At 57.5% G+C, this 19,113-nt stretch overlaps 1 protein-coding gene and 1 long non-coding RNA gene across 18 annotated transcripts in view; one reads left to right on the top strand and one right to left on the bottom strand.

Annotated features, from left to right (window-relative positions):
* TNRC18 (trinucleotide repeat containing 18) overlaps positions 1–1,658 on the bottom strand; it is an 85,674-nt gene extending 84,016 nt beyond the window's left edge. For 6 of the 8 annotated variants that reach the window (XM_072943367.1, XM_072943372.1, XM_072943373.1 and 3 more), the window contains exon 1: positions 1,278–1,658. The gene's annotated coding sequence lies outside the window, so the exon portion shown is untranslated. Of the gene's footprint in view, positions 1–204; positions 419–655; positions 891–1,277 lie in introns of those variants that run through there. The other 2 variants (XM_072943369.1, XM_072943368.1) reach the window with 2 other exon arrangements.
* Positions 1,659–1,851: 193 nt separating this feature from the next.
* The window catches only part of LOC107034188 (uncharacterized), a 28,281-nt gene continuing 11,019 nt past the window's right edge, over positions 1,852–19,113 (top strand). For 3 of the 10 annotated variants that reach the window (XR_012061334.1, XR_012061332.1, XR_012061333.1), the window contains exons 1-4: positions 1,946–2,478; positions 2,965–5,453; positions 8,116–8,336; positions 16,231–16,337. This is a non-coding gene — a long non-coding RNA (uncharacterized lncRNA). The other 7 variants (XR_012061336.1, XR_012061335.1, XR_012061339.1 and 4 more) reach the window with 7 other exon arrangements.

Genomic DNA, 19,113 nt, shown 5'->3' with positions numbered 1-19,113 from the left:
CCCAAGACGTGGCATTCTCGCCCGAGGACTGGAAAGAATCCTTCAAAACAAGCTTTGGTTTCATTTTCCATCGCCCTGGCCTGAGAAGCCTACAGCCCGAGAACTTGTCCTGGCGCGGGGTATTTGGGGGGCGTCAGAGAGGAAGGGAGGGACTCTATGGTCTCGCTCCTACCCTAGCTTCCCCCGACCCCAAAAATAACCTACAAAGAAAACGTTTGCTGCGCCGGCCGACCGAGGGGCGCCTCCCCCAGCGTTGTACAAATCCCCCTGTAGTTCCAGTTTAAAGCTGTTTGTTTAAAAGATTTGTCGTTCGCCGATTCCCGTGGGGGCGGGAGGGGGTCTGGAAGCCAACTCTGCCCTCGCTCTCCGTCTGTCCGCAGCAGCTCGGATTCCTGATACCAAGAGGTTCGGGCGCTTCTAGAGCCGCCGATCACGCCAAAGCCACTGGCTCCCGGGTGCCCGCCCTGCGCCCCGCGATCGGCGCCCAGTCCCCCGAGCTGCAGACCCTCTCAGCCGCAAACCCCTCTGCCTCCTCCAGCCTCCCTGCCCAACTTTGCTAAGGGTGCTTATTTTAACCCGGTTTTGGTTACAAACACCCCCTCCCTCCCTCCCCTGATCTCTCCCATCAGGCTCTGGTTACCAGATCCGCGTTTACTTTGGAAAAAATCTAAGATCGCCACATCCGAAGATACATGTCTTAAGGAGGCGATGAGCTTTCCGTGATTTTTTAAAAAATGTTCTTTGTGTAGCTGTCTTTTAAAAGCCAGAGCTTCGGGGCATGTCCCGGCGCCCCACTTTGGGGAACTCGGGATGAAGCCCCCCCAGAACACCCTTGCTCTGGTGGAGAGGCTGGCTCGGCCATCTGCGGGCTCTGCTGCGTTCTCCCTACTTTTCTCCCCCTCTTAAATGCAGTTAAAATGGCTGAATTCCGGCTTTTAATTAAAAACAGCCTATAATCGAAAACGTCTCGGCGTCCCTGGCTCCCCCGCCGCCTGCCGGGAACCGAGAAGGGAACCGACGCCCCTCGGCCGTGCTAGGCGGGCTGGAGCAGGACTAGGGGCTCAGGTGGGCGCCCGGGGCGCAGGGACTCGCCCCCACCCCTCCCAGGGCGCCCCACCTCACCGGCCCCGGTCCCCCAATTCCGTTCTCGGGAGCCGGAGAGCTGCAGGGATCCCCGGCGCACCCCAAGGGGGAGGCGGCGTGGAGGGCCATCTGGAGAAGTTTGGAGACCATCGCGCCCAGCCAGGGCCGGGCGGTCGGCCGGCCCGGCGGCGTACCTGGCGCGGCGGGGCTCCCGGCTCCGGGCGACGGCGACGGCGACTCCGGTGACGGCCCCGGCTCCCGGCGCAGCTAGGCGCCCTTGCTGCCCGCCATCCCGTGGCCGCTGCTCCCCTTCGCCACCCGCAACCGCCTCACACTTTTTGCCCGCCTTTCCTTTTTTTGGTAGAAAACCGCTCCCCGGGCCGAGAGCTCGGCGCGCCAACTCCTCCGCCCTCCCGCGGCCGGGCTCCCGCAGCCCCCGGAAAAGCCAGCTTTCCTCCTGCCGAGCTCCCCGCTTTTTAATAAAATCCAGGTAGCGCCGGTTTAAAGAATCCCAAATCTCCATATACAGCGCGGGATTGGAAAAGGTACATTACACAACCCCCCTTTCAAGTTCCTCTCGCTGGATCTAAAAAAAAAAAAAAAAAAAAACCAGCGTGGGGGGGAAGGGGCGGCTGGGGGAGGGGAGCACTCTCCGGCGAAGAAACACGCATTGTTCCCGGGTGCCCGCCTCCCCCCAGGCCGGCCCTCGGCCGCCACCCATTGGCCGAGCGCGCCGCCAATCAAGTGCATGTAAACACCTTGGCCCTCAGCCATTCCTATAAAACCAATTACGGACCAAGGGGCTCCAACAGTTTCCAGGCTCCCCTCCGCGGGGCTGAATGATCAAAACTGGTGGTGAGAATTTTTCCCGGCCGTTTCTAGGCAGCCCTCCCCCTCCACCAGTTCGGACCCCCCCTTCCTCCTCCTCCCTTTTTCCTTCCCCCACCCCCCAGCGTCTGGGCTGAGTGATCAAAATAGAGGAAGATGGTTGTCGCCGCAATCCAGGGCTTTGCAAGGCGCGGTTTAATGGGCCGCCTGTCAGCTTCCTGCTCGCAGGAGGAGGTGACAAGCCGAGCGAGCCGGGAAGGGCTTGGGGCCTGGCGGGCTGCACCCCGTGCCCGGGCCCCAGGTCCCCCACCTCCCCTGGGGCGCGCCTTCTAGAACGCGCGGTGGAGACGCCAAAACAGACAAGGGCTGCTTTTTCCCTCCTCCCCACCCCCCCCCCGCCTTAAAACAAAGCAGCGATTCATTCCCTCTCCCCCAGCAGCGCGGTTGGGTGGGACGGGCAGGCGAGAAGGCCGTTTTCCTAGCCCCGGTCTGCGGGTTCCTCCCTGAAACGCGGTGTCAGATGGTTACTGATTAATATTTTGGAGAGGCCTCGGCGGCGGGCAGCGGGTGAGTCTCTAATCTTCTAAAAGGGGTTCCTATAGAAACGCGGGCCAGGGCGCGCCCCCCACCCCGCCCGCCCCGGCCGGGGCTGCGGCGCTTTGCACTCCGCGCCCCTCCCCAAAGGCTCTCTTCGCGTGGGCGCTCCCCTCCCTTTCTCTCCCCCCCAAAAAAAATCAGAGCAGGAAAAAGGATTAGATCGGCTGAGCGCGAACTGACTCCCTCTCGATTCTGACATTTCAGCCTATTAGCATTTCTCCACGGGGCCTTCTGAAACCTATTAAAGTGTAATATTAAAAACCTCTTGGCTGGGGGCCTCTCTCGCCTTCCATCCGCCGCGCCCCCTCCAGGGAGGGCGAGACCGGGAAAAAAAAAATCTGTTGAGCTCAGAGGAAGCAGCAGCCAAGCCCAAAAAGTGCTTGGCTGGCTGCAGTGGCCAGAGGGGGAGGGGAGCCCCAAACCCCCAGACTTTGTACTTTTATTTTGCGCTTTCAGCAAAATCCTTTCTGGGTTGAGTCGCCGGGAGCTGCCCGCAGCAACCTACTTGGCTGTGAGCGCGAAGAGTGCGGACGCGGTCGGAAGGGCAGTCCTGGGGGCCGGCACACGCTCTCCGCAGCCCGGCAAGGACCCGTGCCCAGCTAGGCATTACGTACCCTCAAAAGGAAGCTTGGAGGGACAGAAATCCTTGCCGATCCTGCCTCGGAGAGCAACCGCGGTGATTAGATTTTAATTAAAACAAGCTCTTTCGCCCCGAGCTGCGGACTCAGCGTTTTTGCATCGCTCGTTCTATTTTTTTTAATCCATTTTTAAGGCAACTTTTCTGGAGGGGGGGGAATGAGCTAGTTAGCGCCCATTCGTTCTATTTTCTTTTCTCCACTTTTAGAAAAAGACGGGGGGTAAGCTTCGAGAGCGAACTTGGGGTGTCCAATTTAATTCCAGTATAAATTTGAGGAAAAAAGTTCAGCCTCTTGAGGGCAGTTTCAAGTTGCCCTTCCTGGAGCCTCCTGTGCTGGTTTCTAGGCTGCCCTCTTTAGGAAGCTGGAGCTCCGCGTGGGGGAGGGAGGGGTGCGAAGGAAAGAAAGGAACGAAAATAGCCGGAGCCGAGGGGAAGGAGCGGCGGTGCAGGGCGCGCAGGTCTCAGTGGCGGCCGGGGCGGCGGGAGGCTCCCGGTGCAGCTCCGGGACGGCCAGGAGCAAAGACGGAGAGGAGAGGGGGGTTAGAGAAAGGAGGTATTGTGTCTCTGTGCCTTAGGGGAGGAGGGGGTGACTGCAGAAGAGAAATAAATGCAATTGAGCTGCAAGGGGCTGCTGCAGACCAAGGCAAGGGAAGGGGCCGTGCATCAGGGCACAGCCCGGGTGGGCGCCGAGCGTTCTTAAGTCTTATGCAGAGGCTTTTGTGGGTTCCTAGTAAACCCTCCCACGCCCAAGCCCCCAACGCTCAACATTCAGACCCCAGACCCTGCTCCCCCCACTCCATTATCCCCGCGGGGGATCTGGAATGTTTTTCTTTAATACATCTCAAGAAAAAAATAGAGGGAGAGAGCTAGCGAGTTGGGGTGGGGAATACAAAAGGCTTGCGGGGTGGAAAAAAACAAAAGCCTATTTTTATAAATGTTTAATGTTTTCACCCCTGGATGCTCCAAGACGCCGTAATTGTGACGGCGGGGTATCTGTGCCATAAATCATTTAGTTGCTAATAAAAATTCTGCCTGTTTGCCCTGGATTTGCCAATGGCGTTTGCATTTTCCAAGTGTGCGCCTGGTCGGCGTGGCGAACCAAGCCTGCATTTCATTAGGGCCGAGGTTCGGGGCAGGCGAGGTCCCCTCCCCCACCCATATCCCGGGCCTTTGTGGGCCGCAGCCCCCTTGGGCTGCCCTTCCTGCACACACTCGAATCCACGAGAGTCGCTGCGGGGCCCTCCCGCCAGAGCTCCGCCAGGGTGCAGGGTCTGGGAACACGGAGGTGGCGGCGGCGGCGGCTCCTGGTTCCCAGCTGCGGAGCGGGACTCGCAGGACAGACCTTGCCTGCACCGGTTCTCCGAGCTGCAGCGTGTGTAGGGGCGCGAGGGGGCCACGCCGAGGAGCCGCCCGACCCCAGCGCGCCCTGATCTTTGCTCCCTCCCGGCCCGCGCCCGGTGCCCCGCACTCGCTAGTAAACAGCGGCCGGGAGCCATCTTGGGGCGGGGGACGGATCCCAAGCCAAGTGGTGGGCGCAGCCCAAGCTCCTTCTAAGACCCCCACCATTCATCGGGGGCCTTTGGGGCACCCCTGGCCGGGCTTCGAGGTCTGGGGAAGCACCCTCTCCGCTCTGGAAGCCACACAAATGTAAAAACCAGGCCTGGGCGCCCCGCTTAGTGCGGGTTAACAGCGTGCAGCCCGCAGTCCTACCGGCTCCGGCCGCCATCTTCTGGCCCCCTCCCTCTACATACTTGTGTTTACTCGGCAGGATCCGTGGCCAAAAAGAGCGTGTTGACGCAGTGTGTATGTGTGTGTATTTTGTACTGGCTGGACGGAAAATCGGCGGAAGGGGGGAACTTCATCGCAACCCCCAACCTCAGTTCCCGGAGAACCTGCCCAACCAGAGCTGTAGTCCGCGGCCATCCTGGGCGTCCGGAGCCGAGATCTTTAGAGTGTTCCCAGGCCTCCAGCTCCTCCAGTGGACGCGGCCCGACTGACAAAATTCTTCCCCTTTGTTTTAAAACCAAGGACAGGCCAACCTTGGGCTCAGCTCTCCCCGGCTGCATCTTTGTTGCGCGGGCTCAGCTCCCGCGCCTCGGCCAGTCCTGCCCTATTCAGGAGTAAACCCCGCGCTTCCCAGAACCCTGGTGTTGCTGGCGACTTGGACACGTTCTCCCCTACTCCTTCCCCAGAAAAGAAACCGGCATCCTTTCCTACGCGAGGACGCCCGAGCTACCTCCACCGGTCGCCCAGAGCCGCTTTTCCTGGTGGGGACCGAAGTCCCCGCACTCCAGCAGCCTGTCCCCAGGTATTGGCCGGCCTCTGCATCCCGCTCGGGAAACCATGGCCCGGTCTTTTAAGCTCCAGTTTCCAGTTCCAGGTCCTGCAACCAGGGACCTTCTGGCCTGGGTGCCGCTAAAACCCGGAGAGGCCCCGCCCGGGAAAACCAAGCTAGCCATCCCCTTGCTGCGGCTGGCCTAGTCAGGACTTAGTGCCCAGCTGAGGTTCGGCCAGCCCAGCCAAGATCCGTCCAGACCCGCCAGGAAGACCAAGGACGCGGCGCCAGTGCCCCAAAAGCCGCAGGGACCAGGGCGCACAGCGGGCAGAGCCTGAACCCAAGCTCCAGGACCGGCCCCAGCAGATTCCCGCGGCCCTCGGCTCCGCCTCCGGCCCTGGCCTCTTCCCTCGGCCGGCTCTGGTCTTCCACTCCACTGTTTGGCTTTAAGGGGACGGAGACACTCCATGTGCAGAGGGCTGGCTGCAGCCATAAATCTCGGGGCAGGGTCCTCCTTCCCCATTCTCTCTCGCGTGGGTACTCCCAGTCTACCCCACGTCCTGGACAGCACCCAATGCCTTGCCCTATGCTCTCCTTGTCAGGGCCTGGGGGCCCAAGACCGCAGGGAGTCAAGCCAGGCCCTTCCTAGTTCGCCAGAGAGAGGAGGCCTTGCCCATTCCACTTGTTGCCACCATCTTCCATCCCCGTGGCCACTGGACCCAGACACGTCCTGTGCCTCAGGATAAGTGGGGTAGGGGTGCCCAGGCAGGGCACTTAGGGAGACTAGGTGCGGCTGGAATGGGCCCGTGTCCACCCGCTTACACCCCAACTCCGGCTCCACCATTGAGGGCACCAGGGTCAGGATCAGAGTGGCTTCATAGGACTCAGACTGCCACCCCTCTCCGCAGACCCAGCTTTAATCTTGCTCTATGGTTCTGCCCTTGGAGCCCTCTGTGGGCGCACCATGCAGAGAGGAGAACTTTTTTTGAGCGTCCGAGGACCAAGCAGTGTTGTGGCGGGGGCTCCTCTGGCTCCCCACCCCATACCAGCCCATCTTCTTGCTGGGGATACCCCGGGCTTTTCGCTGTCTGAGCCCATTTGGCGCCCTCCTCGGCCGCCCGCTTTGGCACAAGGAGGCAGACCGTCAGGAAAGCAGGAATTGGTTGGTACTGGCAGCAGTCTTTCTACCCGAAGCATGAGGCGCAGTGGGTAGGAGGGGGAGCAGCCCCAGAGAGGGTGTATTTGCAACAATAATGCTTAATGTCACCAGCATTGTTTGCGTTTTTGCCAGAGAGGCGGGGAACAAGCCTTGGTGCTGGTGACCCGCATCAGCCAAGCAGGCGGTGCGCGCGATCGGAGACAACCCCCTCGGAACAACCTCATTTTGCTCGGGACTTCGGGTGGGGACAACCATGGAAGGGGAGGCATTCACCCTTCCTGGGTGCCTCCCGAGAGCGTCACTGTGCCAGTAACACAACTGCAAACTGCCGTGGCAGACGCCGGAGGTGGAGGGTTTGGAAACCTCGCTTGGAAATACTCTCACCCAGTGAGCTTCGGCTCCTTCCTAGAATTTCTAGAAGCATATTTGAAAGGACCGAGGCCTTCTAGCCCGGCCTAGGAGAATCGGAGCGCTCGCTCTGGCGGCGGCGGCCGCAGCCCAGCCCAGGAGCGGTGAGGTGGCTGAGCCGCATTCCGGCCGTGCCTCCCCCCTGGGCCCCAGCCCCGCGGCGCCCCAGGAAGCGCCTCCGAAAACAAAGCGCTGCGGTTTCAGCCCAAGGTTAAAGTCCACCGCGAGCATCCCCCCGCCCCGCCCCCATCCAAGAGCGATAGTGTTTCTCCAAATAAACCGCCAATAAATCAGCACTCGGGGCCGCCTGCTGAGGAGCTTTGCTGACCTTGGGGAATGGATTTCCTGCTCGACCCTTCAGAGGACAGGCGTGGGGAGGGGGACACAGTGCCAGCCGTGCCCTCCTCCAGAGGGAAGCAAAGAGGGCTTGGGCCAAGGCCATTCGTGGGCGTTTGTTGCAGTCCTTGTGCGCCCAGAGGGCCTGGGGCTGCCGTGATTATCTGGGGGACTGGCAGCGCCCAGCGGTGGGGGGTGTTACTGTGGGAGTCGGTTGCTCTGAGGGAAGCTGACCGCGTGTTCATGGAGCGCCTCGGGTGCCTGCACTATTCTAGGCCCCGGAGAAGAGGCACGAGGGACAAACAAGGCCTCTTTGGGGGCCTTCTTTGTCTGGGTGTGCCTGGGTGTGTTCTGCCAGCGAGTTTGTGCGGGTGTGACTAATGGGATTTATGTATGTCAGTGCCAGGGTGACTAATGGAAGGCTTGGCAGCACGTGGGTTTGGGGAGGGGTGTGCCTGCTGAGGGAGGGACGCTGCACCTAGGTGGGGAGTCAGTGCCCCAGGAGAGGGCCACCCCATCTGCTGGGGCCCCCCTCTCCTGCTGCTGTGAGTTCCCAGCTTTGTTTGGGCCTCTGAACCCCTTCCTGGCAGGCCTGTGCATGCTGAGAGTTCTGGAGCAAATTCCACTGGCAGCCGGGCCCCCAGAGGCGCCCCAGTCCCTGCCTGCTGCTGCCCTGACCTGAGTGGCCCCTGCAAATCCAGCCAGTGCCACCCCCTCCCACCGCAGAAACTTCCCAACTTCCTGTCTTTCAGTCTGAAAATTCCTTTTGATGCAAACCCCTGCTTCGTGCAGGCTTTGACAGCCCTCTGGCTTGGGAACCATGCCGCATCAGGCCCATTTAACAGACGAGAAACCAGAGGCACAGAGAAGAGAAGCAACGTACTCCCACAGCTAAGAAGTGGCAGCAGGCACCCTCAGCTAAGCCAGGCAGGGCACTGCGGATACAGATGTAAATGTGGAGCCCCAGTGCCCCAGGGAGCTGCCAGCCTGACCAAGACTAGTTCAGGAAAAAGGTAAGCACCCGAAGGCTCTCACCACCCTGCCCCCCACAGCCGCCCTTCCCCGTCAGTCCTCCCTACCTTCTCCTGGGACCCTTCTCCAGCCTGTAGGGGAGGCAGCAGAGGTCAGAGGTTAACAGGAGTCCCTTTGGCCTGGGCCTGGTGGGGGCAGGGTGAGGTCAAGCTGGCAGGGAGCCCAGCCCGCCTTCCCAGCTGGAAGGGGGCTGCGGTCAGGGCTTAGGAGGGCCAGCGCTCCCGCTCAGGACCAAGAATCTTACTTACATCTCCTCTGGGTCTGCTGTTGTCTGACACACACGCCCCAGTCTCTGGGCATTCCTCTAGGTGTTATTTCTGCTCCTTGCACACTCATTCTGTCCCACACATCTGTGCCCCTGTTATAGACACACTCGTCAAAAGAGGGGGTGACTTCCTAAGGTCACCCGGCCTAGGTGGCACAAGCAAGCCAGACGTTTCTGCCCAGCTCCCCGCCTTCCCCACTCCCAGCTGCTGCTCTGCGGCCCTTGGTGGCATCTCCCGAGGGAGGGGATAGCTGGCTCTAACCCTTCTTCCCAGGTCTCCTGGGATCCTCCCTCCCCTACAGTCTCCCAGAATGTCTCTCTCTCTGTCTCTCTGTCTCTCTCACATCTCACTCATACCCACACACAACACACTTACACACTCACACAGGAGCCTCCCACTTGCTTCACCTCCCTCCCACCCTTTTTCTTTTTTTTAATCCTTCTTTGGCATTTTCTTTCAAGCAGAAAATAAAAACATTTCCCATGGCTACAGCTTTGAAAGTTTCCCTCTCCTTTCTCGCCCCCACCCCCATGTCAGTCCCTTTCCAGAGTCAGCATAAAGTCAAACACGAACCCCCACAGATCAAACCCGACGGCCCCCCCCCGCGCCTCCGCTTTCACTGCGTGTCTCGGTCTGTCTCCACCCTGAAGAGGAGCCCCCCAACACACACAACACAGGCTCACGTGTGTGCACGTACTTTGTGGCCACAGGGAGTCTCTTAAGAACCTTCTAGAGCCGCCCATACTAGTAAGACCTACTTACTCGTCTCCTGCTGGAAATGTGTGGGTTCTCCCCAACTCTCCCCTGTCCAGCCCTGCTCACCTGGCCCAGGCCCTGTGGACTTTCCTCCAGGAGGCCATCTGTTGTGTGCTGAATACCCCCAAAATTCATAAGTTCACATCCTGACCCCCAGTACCTCGAAGTGTGACATTATTTGGAAATAGGGTCATTGTACCTGTAATTAGTGAAGATGAGGCCACAGTGGAGTCGGGTGGGCCCCTAGTCCTGTATGACTGGTGTTCTTGTAAAAACAGGACACAGGCAGAGGCCTGGAACAGCCCACAGAAGGAACCGCCATGGCCAGCACCTTGATCTTGGGCTACCAACCTTCAGAACCGAGTGATAATAAATTTCTGTTGTTTAAGCCACCCAATCTGTGACCCTTTGTTACAGCAGCCTGAGCAAACTAATACACCACCCCAAATTTAAGGGTGGGAAACACAGAGGAGCAGAAGCGGGACAGCATCTAGAGGGGAGGACTCAGCACAGCCCAGCCGGTAATCCCCAAGGGCTCAGATCTGCTGTTGTTCATGGGAAACTTGTGTATCAGTCAGAATGAGCTAGGTTATGCGGCAGTGACAAAAATCCCCAACATCTCAGTAGCTTAACACAAGACAAAAATCCATCCTCCCCGACACATTGCTCTGAGCCTGCACAACCCCCCAGAGCAGCTGATTGCCATGTGGCAACTCAGCATCCCAAGCCACTTAGATTTCCCAAGTTGCCCACCCCACTGTGAGGCCATCATTGCACAGAGGATTTTTACTACCAGAGCATTTCTCCTTCCTTGCATTTATCCACTTGTGTTTGTTTAACAAATACAGGCTCTGTGCTAGGCCCTAATGATAAAGTGGTAAATACATTGGACCAGAGTCCTGTCCTCACAGAGCTTACAGTCCGGTGAGAGGGACAGTTGGTTCACAGAGAACTCTTAAGTGTAGTGAGCCAAGGAGAAGGCCTGAGAGCAGTGGAAGGGGCTGGACCATAGTCTAAACCTGGAAAGAGATGTTTTAAGTGGCCGGTATGCAACTGTATTAAATAAAAGAAATACTAAGTCCCACAAGTAGGAAGCTCAGAAGTATAGCACCTTCAGGTATGGCTAGATCAAGGACATATACCACCCTCCTCCCTGTCAATTTCAGTTCCCTTTCCACTGGCCCCATTCTCTCCTACAAACATCAGTTTCCTCCATGTTATAGGATATGACCAGCCTCACATTTGCAGCAAGAAAGAGGCAATTCCCCAAAGGTTTATCAGGAGAGAAGGTAGTCAAAGTAATAATGCTGGATGGAAACATACTGCCAATAAACTCTACCCATCACACTCTTCTCCAAGGGCAAGATCTAATCAGACCTGAGGAACAACTAATGGGTGAGATTCATCACATGGCCTTGCCCAAGAGGCAGAACTTCATCACAGGGCTTGTACTGGCCACAAAGCTGGTGGCTTCTCCAGCTGCTTCCCCACCCTCCTCTCCCCCTCCTTCTCTTTCTCCTTCTCTCGTGTTCTCTCCCTGTGTCTCTCAGCATCCTGCCCAAACCAGCACACCAGGTTACAATTCCAACTCCAGATGATCAAATGCCATGCTGTGTGGCGTAAGGCCGAGTGGCTGTCATGACATGTATTCTCTGAGGATGGTCATGCAATGTGTCCCTTCTACATTGTGACCTTGACATTCCTCCCATGGGAGGTGGGACCGTATGTCTCTAACCAGACACACGAAATGACACCAAGATTGCCAAGGCAAGATCAGGAAAGGAGATGAAATGCCAGCCTTTCCAGGCTGGAGTTCGACCTCAGTTCTGCCCATCCCTGGCCAGGCTGCCCTTGCTGGGGTGATACAGCCTGAATGATGGTGGGAGGGAGCAGGAGGGGACTGTGGAGCCAGCCAGCCTGGGTTCACATACTGGTTCTGCCATTTACTTGGTATGTGACGTTTACAAGCCATTTTCCCTCTCTGAGCCTCAGTTTACCCATCTGTAAAGTGGAGCTGAACGTAACCTCCTTTCCTGGGATTAGGTGAGGGTGTGTGTGCCTAAATCAAGTGCGCAGATGGTCCCGAGAGAGATGCTTGTTGTTCTGAACGCTAGCAGGCCCTCAGGTAGCCAAGGGGTGCCCACCGCCTCACTCACTCTACCAGTGAGGGCTGGGTACTAAGCAGGTGCTCAGGAAAGGATGGATTCCCAACTGGCACTGTGTGCGCTGTGGTCAGCCCTGTACCCAGGCCACTGCTGCAACACTTCTGGACCAGGACAGGACTGTAGCCTACTCAGTTGCTCTCCTGGGGCCACCATGACAATGGCCACAACTGGGTGGCTGTGGACAACAGAAATTGATTCTCTCAGTTTTGGAGGCCAGAAGTTCAAAGTCAAGGTGTCAGCAGGGTTGGTTCCTTCTAGGGGGTCTGTGATGGAGAAACTGCTCCAGGCCTCTCTCCCTGCTCCTGGTGGCTGCCAGCATTCTTGGCATTCCTGGGCTGGAAGTTGCATCGACCCGTTCTCTGCCTCCATCATCACACATCTCCCTTCTGTGTCTGTGTCTGCACATGGTGTTCTCTTCCCCGTGTGGGTCTGTCTCTGTGTCCTCTTCTTATAAGGACAGTAGTCATGTTGGATTAAAGGCCCATCTGACTCCAGTGTGATCGCGTCCTAACTAATTACATCTGCAATGATCCTCTTTCTCAATAAGGCCATATACTGAGGTCTCAGAGGTCAGGACTTCAATATATCTTTGTAGGGCTCACAATTCAACCCAAGACCCTGACCTTGGGTCCTTGGCCCTTTGCTTCATTCCAGGGCCAGGACATAACTCGAAGAAGGACTGGGGTCTTCCAGGCAGCTGCGATGCAGAAGGGGAGACTTAGGTCTTGGGGTGTAAGGGCAGTGCTGGGGGGTAACCTAAATCCCTTTGGCCCATGTTCCCTGACCACAGGGCCCTTTCTGAGCCCCTGTTGGCTTCTTGGGGGTGGAGATGATGTGGCTGGAGTAGGGTCTCTCTTACAAGGGCACTCATCCCATTCATGAGGGTGCCACTGTCATGATTTAATCACCTCCCAAAGGATCCCACCACCTAACAGCATCACCTTGGGGGTTAGGATCTCAACATATTTGAGGGGCCACAGACAATCAGTCCATAATATAGCCCCTGCCAGAAGCCCTTTGCTTTATTATCACTCTCCCCCATACCCAGCCCAGTAGATCTCTGTGAACGTCCATTCAATGAATGAATGAAATATCATTTTGGTAGGGTTTTCAGGGATGAATAGAAGTTTGCCAGGCAGGGAAGGCAGAGACAGGCATTCCAGGCTGAAAGAACAGCCTATGCTAAAGTCTAGAAGGCCCCCAGCAGGATCTCCTGGCTCACAGGTAGCATGCTGGGCCTGGTGGAGGGGAGAGAGCCAGTCAAGGCCTCCCATCCCAGGCGACTGGGCACCCTGGGTCAGCACAGGCGACAGTAGCTGTGGGCTGCCCGTTGTGGCCCTGCTGACCTCCTACCCCCTGAGCTGGGGCTCATCCTTGGGGAACAGGGCCCTACCCTCCTCAGCCTCCAGGAACCCAGCTCAGATGATTTTAGGCATCTCTTTTCCCCTTCATGCCTGGATGGGTTGAGTGGTATTTATTCAAACTTTCATTTTATTGGTGGTGTGTTGAAAGCATAGGAATTATTCATGGCTGGTTTCGGTTCTCTTCTGACAACAACCGCATCTTCTTCGTACATAAGGTGCAAATTATGTGTCAGCTCAACTCACGTCGGTCAGAGGCTGCCCCCGAGCATCAAGTGACGGAGACTCGGAATGCTCTGGAAGCCAAGTCTCGCTGGAGGCAGCAGGGACCTCAGTGGGTCATGGTCCCACAAGTTGCTGGGGGTGGGATACCAGGGGGGTCTCCTTTGCTCACATGTCTGCTAGTGGGTGCTGGCCACCAGCTGGGACCTCCGCCAGAGCTGTGGGGGAACACCTACGTGACCTGTCCATGTGGTGGGCCACATGGCGGTGTCAGGCATTCTCCCAGAGTGGCTCCAGGTTCCAAAAGCAAGCATCTCCGAGAACAGACCTTTTCTGACGACTGCGCCTTGTATGATGGGCTGAGTTGTGTCCTCAAAATTTCCTAAGTGGAAGACCTAACCCCCAGGACCTGAGAACGCAATCTTATTTGTAAGTAGGTTCATTGCAGATGTAAATAGTTCAGATGAGTCCAGCCAGAAGACTCTCTGAGCCCCTGATCCAGTAAGACTGGCATTCGTACAAAGCTGAGACATTTGGACACAAACACACACCAAAGGAGAAGGTATAGATGAAGGCAAAGATCAGAATGATGCTCCTGTCAGCATCAAAAAACACCTTCCTTCCTCCATGGTCTTCTAGAATCTTGCCATGTCTCCAGTCAAGACACAAGATCTGTGCCCCCTCCTCTTGAATCTGGGTTTGTGACTTGCTTGTACCCAACAGATTGTGGCAGAAGTAACAATGAGTAACTTCAGTGGCAGCTGCTGCCTTGTTCATTGGTGCACTGCCTGTGGTGCCCTAAGTTCTTACACGGACTCCATGTAAGACATCCCACACCCTGTGGCCACCACGTTGTGAGGAAGCCCAGGCCACACAGGGAGACCACGAGGAGGCATTCGAGCCAATGGCTCCAGGCGTGGCCCCCGCCCACTGCCGTCACCAGCCACCAGACAGATGCCTCCTGACGACTCGCATTGCCCCGGCCTCTGAGCCTTCTCAGCTGAGACCCCAGTTATTATGGACCAGAAACAGGCCATCTCCACTGGGCCCATCCCAGATCCTCAGCCCAGGGAATCCATGGGCGGAATGAAATGGTGTTTACGGCACTAGGGCTGGGGTCAGCTGTGTTGTGGCAGTATAAATTCAGTAGGTGCCCCCTAAATCTGAGTCCCCTCTCACCTGCCCCCTCTAGCACCTTCTCTTCTCCTGTCCCTCCCTCCCTGTGAGCCCCCGGCACACCTGCACCAATGCGGGAAGTTCAGGCCGCACCCCCACGACTGCTCTCCAGGGCTCACAGCTCCCAGATGGAGCCGGCCAGTGCCCCCAGAGCAGGGATGAGGGGACAGGTAGAGATGGCGCTCCTCTTCATGCCTGGGGCCCATCCAGAGCAGGTCAGAGCCCCTGCATCAGCATCGATGGCCTCTACCTGCTGCCCAGCGCCCTGTTCCCCAGCCTCGTCAACACCAAGTGCTTCCTAGGACGGCCAGTAGGACCTGGGACCCCACCTCCGGGTGTAAGGAGATGTGCCGGAGCTCCAGGTCCTCGCCCAGGCCTGTCTGGTCCTCCGTGAGCTCCCAACACCCAGCACCCAGCTCTTGCACTTTTGGATATGGGGACGGTGAGGCTCAAGGGCCAGATCTCTCACTAGGAACTAGGACACCAGGCCACTCCCAGTAACTCCCATCTCCGGCGTCTATCCGTCACTCAACAGATAAGCTTTGGAGGGAGGGTGTACAGCTCAGTGGTAGAGTGTGTGCTTAGCATGCAGGAGGTCCTGGATTCAATCCTCAGTACTTCCATCAAACAAACAAACCTAATTTTCTGCCCTCCAAAAAATAAAAACAAAACAAAACCAGATAATCTTGGACCATTTGCCTGGCCCTAGGGCTGCTGGAGCTCCTCACCTGTGGGGGAGAGAGACCTGAGGCAGAGTCTGTGGCCACGATACAGAGAAGGGCAGCCGGTCTGCGGGGCCTGCGGGGCCTGCGGGGAAAGCCCCAACCACGACCTGAGGTGCCGCCGCCAAGGACAGCATCCCAGAGGAGGCGGACGCAGAAAGGAGTGTCTTACACTGTTCCGTTTCAACGACGACACCGTGCGCACTTGTGTAAAAGCTTCCAGCAGGAGCATACGGAGCCAGGGGACACCGGGGCCCTGCTGGGCACCACAGGGGCCCGTCCTGACCTTTCCCTTGGTCTAGACCTAAGGACAGGTTCCACGGGTTTGCTCTGCACTGGATACCACACACTGAGCAGCTTCACCAACAGAAATTTCCTTCTCACAGGCTGGAGGCCGACAGTCCAGGTGTCGGCAGGGCTGGTTCCTTCTGAGGCCTCCCTCCTTGGCTCACAGACGGCCGTCCTCTCCCTGTGTCCTCACGTGGTCCTCCCTCTGTGTGCGTCTGGGTCCTAATCACCTCTTTTTTTTTTTTTTTTTTTTACTGAAGTATAGTTGGTTTACAAGCTTGTGTTTGAGTCATACATATATTTTTTGGGGGGGTGAGTAGTTAGGTTTATTTATTTATTTTTAGAGGAGGCACTGGGGATTGAACCCAGGACCTTGTGCATGCTAAGCACGCGTGCTACCAATTGAGCTATACCCTCCCCCATATGCATATACACTTCTTTTCATATTCTTTTTCATCGTAGGTTACTATAAGCTATTGAATATAGCTTCTGGTGCTCTGTAGCAGGTAGCTGCTGTTTATCTGTTTTATATACAGTAGTTGGTACCTGCAAATCCTGAGTTCCCAGTTTACCCCTCCACCCCCATTTCCCTAAGCTCTTCTTATAAGGACATCATCCTATTGGATTAGGGTCCACCCTAAGGTCCCCATTTTACCTTAATTACCCCTCTAAAGGTCACATCTCCAGGTATAGTCATATTCTGAGGTGCTGGAGGTGAGGATTTCAACAGATCTGCATTTTTGGAGGACACAGCTCAGCCTGCAACACCCTGCACCAAGGTCTGACTGACATTAGCTTGTGGCTGCAGATAAAGGGCTCCCGGGTGGAGGCCCCAGCCAGGGCAAAGGTCCCGAGGCTTGGCCAAGCTTCGCCTGATCATCATCTCACCTGCTGCTCAGACTTATCTCTCTTGGCCCAGACTGAAGAGCCAGGAACCAGACGATTCTCGAGGGAAGTGACTTGGCAGAGGAAAACATCTGTGGCTGCTGAGGTGAGGCTCCTGAGACACCTACAGTCGGGAAGCAGGTCAGTCACCCCCCGGGGACCACAGGGTAGAGGGCCGTGGGCATCTCAGCAACCTCCTGGGTTAGTGAGCATCTCCCCCAAATTCACATCTGCAGAACCTCAGAATTGTCCCTGTTTGGGCAATAGGGTCTTTGTGGATGTCATGAAGGTGATTACAATTCAAATGTAGTTCAGATGAGGTCACACTGGGTTTTTAGGGGGGCTCCCCATCCAGGGGCTGGTGTTCATATCAGAACTGGGAGATTTGGACACAGACACACACAGAGAAGGATGCTGGGCGATGCAGCTACAGGATCAGGAGCTCCAGCCACCGGAAGCTGGGAAAGAGGCCTGGAATGGGTGTCCCCCTCCCTGCTGAGGCTTCAGAGAGAGCACTCTGTTCAGTTTCTTGACTGTCAGGACTTCTGGCCTCTGCAGTTATGAGAGAATAAACATCTCCTGTTTTGAGCCACTCACTTTGTGATAATTTGGGCAGCCACAGGAAACTGGTATAGCACGATTCCAGCTGGACCAGCCTCCCTGGACCCACTCTTCCCGGCTCCTCCAGCCTCATCTGCCAGTCTGTCTACCTGGAGGAGCTTGGAGTCTGGCTGAGAAGGGAGGCAGGGACCCAGCCCACCAAAGAATGGGGGCCGGTACGGATGGCCGTCAACACATTGCAGGGGTTCTCTGTGGCTACTGACAGTTTTCAAACATCCCACATCCAAAGGTGGAATCTGAGGCCCCTCCCTGTGAGCCAGTGCAGGCCCACGACTGCTTTGACCAATCGAGTAGGGCGCAAGTGTTGCACATGCTGTCCGAGGCTGGGTCACCAGAGGCCACACCGCTTCTGCCTGGCTGTCCTTGCACCAGGGGCAGGTCAGTCGCTGGGTGAGGCGTCCCAGGAGCCTGGGGCCACCATGTTGCAAGGAAGCACCGGCCGCATGGAGAGGCCAGGCCTCAGCTGAGCGCCCTGCCTACGGCCGGCAGGCCTTCCTGGATCCAGGCCCACCGAACTCCCAGATGCCTGCAGCGCCCGGGTCATCTGACTGTTACTGCCCGAGAGACCCCAGGCCGGGAACCCCCAGCTGAGCACCTCCCTGATTTCCTGTGAAATCCTGAGCTAAATACAGATGGTGCCGAGAGCTACGTCTTGTACGAGTTTGTGGCACAGTGATCGTAACCAGCATGGCCGCCGGGCCCAGTGAGCGATGATGCTTGAAATGGGGTGGAGGGTGGCCAGGCAGGCCAAGCACCTTTCACCCACCCCCTAACTGGACGAATCCACACCAGTCTGACCAGCCAGCATCCTGGACAGGCTGCCACTGCTGTCAGGTGGGGGTCGGGAGGTCTCAAGGGCCACAGCAGCTGCTGCTCCCGGGGGAGGCCCCCCACCCTACCCACAGCGGGAGCCAGGTGAGCGCGGGGAAGTAGCCACCCCAGGCTGGCTACAGCCCACCGCTGCCACCCCGACACCTGCCCAACCCCACAGAATCTCAGACGCAGGGTGGAGGGGCCAAGACAGGCTGGCCAGGGGCCCTGGCTTAAAATAGCAGCCAGCAGTCCTTTATTTTGTCTGCAAGGCAGCCCTGCCTCTTCTCGGGCTGCTTTGATGTCAGTATTTAAACATCACGCGGAAAACCTGAGCCTCCCCAAAGCACAGCAGAGACCCACATGCACACACGTGCGCGCGCCCACCCACCTGCTTCCCCGAGAAGCCCGTGGACGTCATTCCAGAGCAGCGCCCCCGCGTCCAACCCCACCTCCACATCTGGGTTTGCTCCCGGGGGCTGCCACGACTTATTCCTACACACTGGGCAGCTTCAAACGACTGAGACGCCCTCTCTCACAGTTTGGAGGCAGGAGTCAGAGATCAAGGTGTCAGCAGGGCCTGCTCCCTCGGAAACCTGCGGGGGGTCCGTCCTTGCCTCTCTGCCCTGCCAGCCCCTGCTTGTGGGGGCGGCGGGCGCCCCTTGGTGCTCCTGGGCTGACAGTTGCGTGACTCCAATCTCAGCCTCTCTCACCCCAGGTTTCTGCCTCTTCCTCTTCTTATAAGGACACCAGGCACATTGAATTGGGGCCCACCCATGACCTCATCTTAACTTGATTATCTCTGCAAAGACCCTCTTCCCAAATAAGGTCATGTTCACTGGTAACAGGGCAGGGGTGAGGACTACGACATATCTTTTGAGGGGGAACATAATTCAACCCACAAAAATATTCTCCAGATGGTTCTGAGTTTAGGCTTCTCTGCCTCTGTAAGCACCTCCTCTGGCCTCCCCCAGCCCCTTGCTGCCCCCTCCCAGCCTGGTCCCCTGCCCAACTGTGGCTCTCTTGAGGCAGTGATGGCCATATTCCTCTCTGCCTCCCAGGTGCCACCCGGTACCCGGCGGGGGCAGAGCTCCCAGCACACAGGTGGGTGCGTCTGCCCCATGCAGGAAAGACCGCCCTCGCTCCTGCACCAGATGACCCCCAGCCTCTGCCCGTGACAACAGGCAGCCCGTGGGATCCAAGCAAACCAGTGATTCAGTTTTTACAATATTCCTGAGCCAGGTTGTGGAGAGCCGCTGGCCCGAGCCCCCTCGACCTGTCACCACCTTGGCCCTTCCTGGGACCCCCAGACTTCCTGATAGCAGAAGGATGGACACCTGGCCCAACAGGGGCCCCTGGGACACTCACCCAGGCTCTGTCTCCTCTGACTGGCTTCTGCAGCTGTAAATACTGTGAAAGTCACCCTGATCGTCACCCAGACAAGCCAGCCCCAGGCTGGGGGCTGGGCTCCGCCAGGGAGGAGTGG

This window comes from Vicugna pacos, chromosome 18 (genome assembly GCF_048564905.1).
Source record: "Vicugna pacos chromosome 18, VicPac4, whole genome shotgun sequence".
Taxonomy (NCBI): Eukaryota; Metazoa; Chordata; class Mammalia; order Artiodactyla; family Camelidae; genus Vicugna; species Vicugna pacos.
This window is presented reverse-complemented; position numbering and strand designations above follow the sequence as displayed.